General features: G+C 43.2%; 1 pseudogene; it reads right to left on the reverse strand.

The window, feature by feature from the left end:
- Nucleotides 1–2460: 2460 nt before the first annotated feature.
- Nucleotides 2461–6953, reverse strand: LOC146614133 (G2/M phase-specific E3 ubiquitin-protein ligase-like; annotated as a pseudogene).
- Between the last annotated feature and the right edge of the window lie 1975 nt (nucleotides 6954–8928).

Raw genomic sequence — 8928 nt, forward strand, 5'->3', positions numbered from 1 at the left:
CCCACAATCCCATTTGAACAAGCAGGAAACAAGAATATCTGCATATCTCAGGCAACAGAAAAGACCTAATGCCCCCAAATTAGGAAAGGTCAGCAATTATATGGTCTTCAGTGCCCTCTAGTGGCTAAATAACCCAACTGCAGTGCACAGATACAACCCGCAACAAATGCTACGGTGGTAAGTCACACGCCTCTACCCATCTCGATAAATCTCCTAGCATAAACCCCTTGTAATTAACATCAAAGTACAACCCGTGCTATAAGTAGAAATGGACTCGTAGAACTGGAGGGATTTTGACTCACATTTGCACAGCAACGCACACATTTGTCCACCCGTCCCACATTCGTTAAGTATGCCTACTGCTGTACTGTTGAGCTGCTGTTAACTTCCATTAAAGTATATCCGGACATCACTCTCTGTGCCCCACTCTCTGACTGGAGTTTAAGTCCTGAGGGAGCTATCATCCCAGCATCCTAGAGATAACTCTCTAACAGAGTCTTCTATCAAAACTTACAGCTATTTATATGAAGTTGTACAAAAACGCTTTATTTCGTCAAGACAGTGCGTTTCTTACGATTACATGCATTTGAATGGGCAACTCGCCCGAAACAAAGTATAGGTTTTCATTATGTGAATAACTTTAAAATCTTAGCTCAAAAACACTTGTAGCCACACTGAGCCAGCCAAACAGGCACAGGGACCATGACAGAATCCTTTAGAAAATGATGGAAATCATGAAATAGATGTTCACTATTACACCTTCTACATTGAATCAAATATTTTGCAAAAAAATTTTAAAAACAAAAAAAACATTTCAGAACACATATCTGATCAAAAATAACAAAATATTGAAAGCATTTTCTTTAAGCATTTCCTTGCTCTTGCTCTTGACGAAGGCATTCACACTTTTCTCCTCTCCTCCTCTTGTGTTTTTTGTATTACTTTTCCCTGGAACATTCTCACAGTCTGTTCTCTAAAACCTAAAAGAGGAATTATGGATTGGATCAACTGGTCCCTAAATGCAATTGACACCCCTTTCTCAACGAGAAGTTTGGGCTTGGGTGAGCCTGAGTGCTGAAGATATCTAACCATGGTAACAGGGTTCTGGCTGATCGGAGCTGGCTTGGCCCTGACTTATCGAAGAATTAAGAAAGCAGAACCGGCTGTTCAAATCCCCACAAGGCTGCCCGCTGGGATTGGAATGATGGGAGAGGTGTGAGTTTCTCAAAATGGGCTCACTGAGTCAGGATAAGATCTTGGAGAGGCTACGGCTGCTGTGAATACTCAGAATAAGATCTCTGACTGCAGACTGGATACATCACGGAAGGGCTAGCTCAGAATAACATCTCTGGGCGCAAATTGGATGACATCTTGGGGAGGCACACTGCCGTGAGTTCTCAGAAATCGGCTCCTTGAGCACAAGAAATGACAACATCACAGAGTGCGAGTATGCCGAAGCTCGCGGCTCTCCAAAGGGAGATTGCGATACCAGTGTTGGACTGTAGAACTGCTTTGAAATTCATATGAGCTGTTCGCACTAAAGTAAAAACCACCATCACTTCATGCGGATACCCCCTTTGGCACCAGCTGCGGTCTCAAGGCTGGAGCTGAACAACAACACCCTGATAACGACTGTGTTTAGTCTGTTCCTTCACATTCCATGCAAGGCCACCTGGGTTGGCTGGAAGACTGTTTACTTAGCCTAGCAGGGCGAAGGACACTGTCTCAGCTGAACTCTGGACACGCACACACATACATATACACTGATATGCACACACTCATCCCCCCTCCCTTTCCAAATGCCTTCGATGCTTATTCCCTTCCGATGCTGCACCCTTTACCCACCCCTGTTGCTTGTCATGTGTTTCTTTGGTGTATTAAGAGTTTTTCATGTGCTATGTGCAGAGGTGTTTTTTTTTCTCCTTATCTTTCCTCGTGTGGTGCATTTTCCATTGTTATACCTCTCTGACCTGTCTTGCCCATGTGATGTTTTGCGTAATGTATGTATGGTCGGAAGGGTAAGATGGCGCTGGCACGGCTGGCAGCCTTAACTCAATTTCCCTCGGGATGAATAAAGTATTATCAATCAATCAATAGGATAAAATGACAGCTCTGTTGTCAATCAAACAGAAACTGAGACAGGCAGAAGAATAAACAGACAGAAAGACAACCATATCAAAGACAGATGCACATGCACATGAAAAGACTAAAGTGAGACAAAGATTATATGTTCATACTCAACAGTGTAAATAAACTTCTGAAGTGCTGTTAAACAATTGGATTTTAATCCTGAAGAACAATCACTTCTTGTCAAATTGATGTCTTAAAACATCAATTTGACTGACGCAGCTAAATTTGGAAATATTAAAACCTTAAAAAGTTAATATTCAATGCTCACTTTGAATCAGCAGAGAGACCAATACAAAAGATAAAACCACAAACTCATACAGCATAATGTGTTCACACCCTGCCAAAGACGTAAGTGTTACCTAAGGCAAAATCAAACATCTCCTTGAACAACTGGTATGAAACATGCAGTGGCAGCCTAATGCAGTTAACACACGTGTTGGCAAGAGGGAAAATTGGTGTAGAAGAGAAGTCGTCATCTCCTCTATGAATGAACTCAATCAAGGGTGCTGGGGAAAAGCCAATAGGTGGCACCGCAGTTGCTCCAGTTGCAAAGGCCAATAGCTTCTCTAACTTGGAATGTCCTTCTTCTTCTGCATAAAACAGAGAAGGAAATAAATGTTATAAGGTAACTTCATATTAGATTATTTTGCCAGAATAATTTGTCAGTGAGTATTAATCTAAAGCAAGAATCTTTGAAAGACTGTTATTGTAATGACTATAGAACACGCTTTTCATCCTTCAACAGCTTCAAAAACTATGTAAAAATGTTACTACAACCAAGAGGGTAATTAAGAAGCAGCAGAAGCTGTGGTGTTATTGTTATACAAGTATGTTATTTAAAGTAAAGTTTTCAGAAATGCAGAACTATAAATCGCTATATCTGTTTATTGTACACTAAAGTGCCAATTACCTTCTGTAGCTTGGAGATAGTCCCTCCAGAATGTAACAACCATCTCCTCAGCAGCTCTTCTGTTGCTTCCTTCTGGAGATAGATGAATGTTGAAAATGATGAATGTTAATAGATGAATGTTAATAATTATGCAATTTCAGGTTTCTAAGTTAACTGCATATAATCAATTTGGCAATTTGAATTGTATTAGGTTATTAAACTGGCCATTTTGATTAATAGGTAAGATTTCTATCACTATTTTAATTAATCTGAAAAACACAGAATACCCAAATACCTTTGAATAGGACCCTGTGGATGACCTGAAATATGACAATGTCATGTACCAGCAGATCCCTGTCTCTTACTCTATGTTCACACTGCACCGGAGAAGACAAACGAGAAAGCATGGTGGGGGAAACTGGAGACAGCGAGTCAATGGACAGAAACTGAGGTTTTGGACTTGATTAGCATATGGGGAGACAATTCTTCTTCAACTTGGAACTCTTCGACTTTTTCAAAGAGTACCGAATCAGCTATGTCTTCCAGGGTGGATTTGCTGAATTTCCAACTAGAAAAGAAAATACTGTTGGTGACAGAAAGTTAGGTGGTGGACCACCATGTACCAAGCTCACTGCAATGGCTCTGCCAGAGATGTAGTACCAGTACCCTCAGAGAGCTGCAAAGCAACAGAATAAAGGGAAAAGCAAAACTGTCAGTAATGTTGCCTGTAAAAATAAATATCAGTTAAAAAGTTTACACTATTACTGTAGCTTGCCTCCACCAGTGTGTGAATGTGAGAGTGAATGAATAGTGGTATCGTAAAGCGCTTTGGGTGCCTTGAAAAGCGCTATATAAATCCAATCCATTATTATTATTATTATTATTAATATTAGAAAAATAGGTAATTACCAGTACTGTCAAGAGCCAAGTTCTTGCAGTTTTCTTTCCCCTCAAACATGGCTGACCTGGCAATGGTGTCCATTGATAGTCTTCCCTCCTTGGCCCGCCTAAATCAACCCCTTCCTCATTTTTCCCCATATCATCTGAGATTTTCACACTGATCATCAAGTTGGGATCATAAGATATCCTTTGAAAACCACGCAAGGCTCCCTCCCACACAGCAGAGCGGGGAAAAAAGCGTCTGGACTTCTTTAAGTTGCTTAAAGATGTTTTCACCTCTCATCCGACAAGCTTCTTCAGTTCTAAGGGTCAAATGGTGGAGAGTCCCAGATTTAAACCCAGTGGGAGTATCCCCCCAAACCCTGGCTGATTGTGACCCACACTTGTTTTCACACCTTGCCTCATGTGAGTAGGTAGAGGATCATCAGGGTGTCCTTTTGTCCCTCTTTGGGGACTCTCCAAGCTCGCAATTATAGCTTGATTTAAATTGTCCTCATCTGAAGAATCGCCAGAAAAAGATACCATGAGAGTTAATTATGAAGTGATTATTTCAGAAAAAGTGCGGCAGAGGGTAAAGATCAATTTACCTCGAGATGTTTTGTACGGTAGAATGGGGGAAAAGAGCCTTCGCGGCAGATACACCAGGCCTACACATTTTCTCCAGGCAAGGCGCTGTACCACAGCCTCAAGTTCGCCTCCGTAAAGGGCAGAGCGAGGGGACAGAGGTTCGGGAGCGTCTTAGCTCTGCAGGAACTTTTTGACCTCCTCGTTTGATTTTTCATTTTGGTCTATTCGTGCTCCCTCATCACGACCGTGTGGACGCAGTAAGCATTTCTCCCGGAGCTCACATTGGTAGTAGTGATGGGAATTCCAGCTCTTTTTTAGAGAGCCATCTCTTTCGGCTCAACTCAATAAAAAGAGCCGGCTCTTTCGGCTCCCAACCAGCTCTTCAGGTTGTTTTGTTGCTTTAATTAATTTATTATCAACAACAATATAAAATTATGCACAAAAGGAATTACTAATGTTAAAAAAAAAACGTGTTTTTATTTATAAATGTTTATATATACGGTGGCCCCTAGAGACAAAGCAGAGAGAGAAAGAGAGCCACAAGCCACAACACAATAAAATATAAATTAAAATATGCAAAACAAAAAGAAGATGCACTTTCTCTTTCACATAAGCCTGGGATGATTTTTTGGAGAGTGTTTTCCTGCCTGGAATTGCACACATAGGATTCACAGCATGTGTAAACTTTCTGAATTCTTTCTCATCTGCAACTACAAATAATTGTGGATGATTACTATACCTTTCTAATGTGACGATGTTGTCTTTTGTTGTTGTCCCTGGCTCTCTTTCTCTCTCTTTCCCTCCCGCTCTGTTCCTGTGCTACTGTGAGTTTACTACTGGCCGGAGTCAGAGGGCAGATCTCCTTGGACCTGTGGCACTTAGGACACCTGTGATAAAAGCATCCCAGAAACTCCCAGACCCACCTCTCTCCCTCTCTCTCCGAGTAACCGTCTACAAAGTATGGGCCTATTTTTTTTCTCTCTTTCCGCCTTTAACGTGTATGGAATAGGGATTTTAGCTTCCCACTCCAACCACTGAATGGACGCGTGTGAGTAAGCTTTGGACAGACGCCAGTAGTTTTCGGGGGAGGGGATGGCCATAGTGTTTTTGGGAAACACAGAAGTTATAGTGACGGGTCACAACCTCGTTTTGATTTTGTACCCGAGATCCTCAGTGCTGATGCTCCGCAGGCTGCTCCTCCTTCTCCTGCCACCCCTGCCGGTAATGATGCTGCACTTATCTTTGAATCGTTTACACTTTTTTAAATTTATTTATAGGGCTGATTCATACGTTCAACGAGGCAGAGAGCTTTATTAATACAACATCAGATTGTGACATATCCAGTTTTATGTAAATTATCTTAAAAATGTAATTGAACAAATTTTTTTAAATTTATAGGATCGGTTCATCCCGGTCAATTACCTCCGAGTCTCCTGACGTGCAGCCCGCAAGGTTTGGGTGTAATAGGAGGGAGAGCTAGGGATGCTTCAACTCCCTCTGTTGGGTACCATAAGCGTGAAAGAAAAAAAACAGAGAATGTATTCTTTTTTTAAGCGCGAATTGATCAAACCTTTCTACAACACGTTATACCACTCCAGATCGGGAGGGGCAATATAGCATGGATCGGTTGAATGACTACGTCATATCCTGTGTATTTAAAAAAAGAAAAAACTCAATTCGATTTACCTTCCTCCTCCTCTGCCGGATTGTCTATAGTGGTGACCCAGCTAGATATATTCCTGATTCCCTTTGTCAAGAATTAAAAAAGAAAAAGAAAAAGAAAAGAAAAACACAACAAAAAGCGACAATGTAGTACACGATAATACCGCTCAAGGTCGGAAGGAGCGCTAGAGCCAGGATCGGATGAATTACATGTCATATCCTTGTATTTAAAAAATGAAGGACCCTAAGAGCCTTCATCAGGAACTCAGTGGAGATGTGGTGGACAATACTAGAGGCCAACTTCAAGCCCATAGCACAAGTCACCATCAGGTGCGGGATCTACCAAGGAGATTCTCTGTCCCCACTACTGTTCTGCATTGGCCTAGACCCCCTCAATGAGATCATTGACAAGACTGGCTACAGATACCGACTACGGAGATCTCTGTCCATAACAGTGCAGTCCTAGGAACAGCTAAGATACTGCGCAGGACCCTCAAGCTCCCAGGCTGCTAGACCCCCTGCAGGGCAATTTACACACATATATATATTGTATATATACAATTTCCAGATGGAAAAGGGAATAGTGAAGGGCAGCAGCAATGGTGTCTGATGGGACCTATTGGGTCGGTAGACATACTGCAGGGGATCCAGAGTGTCTGGAATGTTAGTGTCTGGAATAGGCCAGTACCACTCTGTAGCACCTGACAGTACTGTGTGACGCGGTCCAGCAGATCCAGAAGCGTGTGCTCATGATGACTCCTCCGACTACAACGGTGCACTTGGATAGGCCAAACCGGTCCCCCATTGTTATGCCAAAGGTTGTAAAGGTATTGCTGTACAATGGAGACCGAACACTGGAGACTCTTGCAATACTAGATGATGGCTCAGAATGAAGCATCATTTTACCACAAGCTGTTCAACGCTTGAACCCCTCAGTCTGAGACACTTACCGTGCAGACTGTCCACCAAGAGGTAGTGTAGCTTCGCAGTGCCTCAGTTTCCTTCCAAGTATCCTCCCCCGACAAATCTGGGGAGAAGTATCATATACACAAGGCATTCACCGCTGATGCTCTTGGTCTCTCAGAACATTCGCATCCAGTGAAGATTCTCCAGCGTCACTATAAACACTTGAGTGACTTACCTCTGCCTTTGGTAGACCATGTTCAACCTCTGCTGCTTATCGGCGCTGACATGCCTCATCTCCTGACACCCACAGAACCAGTTCATTTGGGTCCAACAGGGGGACCCATTGCTGTCTATACCAAGCTTGGTTGGTTGCTCCAAGGTCCTACCAGCATTGACCAGACCCCTGCATCCGAGCAGCAGTGCCTGTTCACAACAACAGTGCCAACCTGCGAGCCTTTCAGAAATGTTGAGCATCTTTGGCAGATTGATATGCTGCCTTATGTGAGCGAGAAGCAGGTAACTCAATCGACGCAAGATCAGCAAGCTCTAAAACCTACTCCAACACCAACCATCTGGGTCACTGTTGATGGGATACAGAGGTATGCCACACCACTGCTTTGTTGCGCCAACTCCACCACGCTTCAAATACAGACATCGACACACTGAGGAATGTCTACAAAACACTCACCTGTCAGTACGATTGTCTAGGTTATACAGTATAGTGCCATTCACCACACAAGCCAAGATTCTGTTACAGGATCTTTGGAAGGAACAGCTCGGCTGGGATGACCCAATCCAGCCACCCAGCCTTCGTGACAGATGGCTTGCCTGGGAACAGGAGATTCCTGATCTTATCCAGATGGAAATCCCTAGATGTTAGGCACCAGTGTCTGCTGATTCATCTGCTTCAAGCAGAGATCAAAAGAAGTCTATGTTGCCTTTTTACTGGCTAGATCAGAAACAAAGAAACACATGAGGAGGAAACAGCAGGAGCTGTGTGAGGCTACTAAAGGCAGGGCTATAACATTTTTCTGTCATCATTTTATTATAGATAAAGTGCTGGAGTTGTTAGGTGTGGATAATTAAATTATAGTTTATTGCAATAGCAAGTTGTGCCTTGTTCTCAGATAGACAGCAAGTGGAGAGTGATATATGAAATGATGGGATGGAAGGAAGAAGAGAAGCAAAGAGTGAATCACAGGCAGAGCCTAAATTATTTCTCAGTTTTTTGTGTCCTTATGGTTCCAAGCGCTGTCACCAATCTTTGCATTTTGTTATTATCTCATGATACTTGTTTAATCAGCTACCATCTCTCCTATGGACTTTTTAATGTCTACAGTCTCAGATCAACACAGCCCTGCCCTCCAGCACTATTCACAGCAACCCCTCAACAGCAACATTGTACTGTGGCTGTAGCTCAGAGCTACGTCAGAGCAGGTCAGCCACTAATCAGAAGGTCGGTGGTTCGATCCCAGGCTGCCTCCTGGCTGCATGCCAAATATCCTTGGGCAAGATACTAACCCCATGTTTGCCTACTGGTGGTGGTCAGAGGGCCCAGTGGCGCCAGTGTCTGGCAGCCTCGCCTCTGTCAGTGCGCCCCAGGGCAGCTGTGGCTACAATGTAGCTTGCTATCGCCAGTGTGTGTGAATGGGTGAATGACTGAATGTAGTGTAAAGCGCTTTGGGGTCCTTAAGGACTAGAAAAGCGCTATACAAATGCAGGCCATTTACCATGTACCCATCAGGTAAAACATCGGCTACGTTTGCTTTGCCGTGTTGCCCATATTAGATTCTTGATGAATGTGTGTTGTTGTTATTCAGCCTGGTTCAATATGCCCCTTTTTAACTTTGAGCACCCGCCCCTTTAAACCTCTC

This window comes from Diplotaxodon limnothrissa, linkage group LG18 (genome assembly GCF_057381915.1).
Source record: "Diplotaxodon limnothrissa isolate DT_005_m linkage group LG18, D_limnothrissa_male_GT1.1, whole genome shotgun sequence".
Classification (NCBI taxonomy): Eukaryota; Metazoa; Chordata; class Actinopteri; order Cichliformes; family Cichlidae; genus Diplotaxodon; species Diplotaxodon limnothrissa.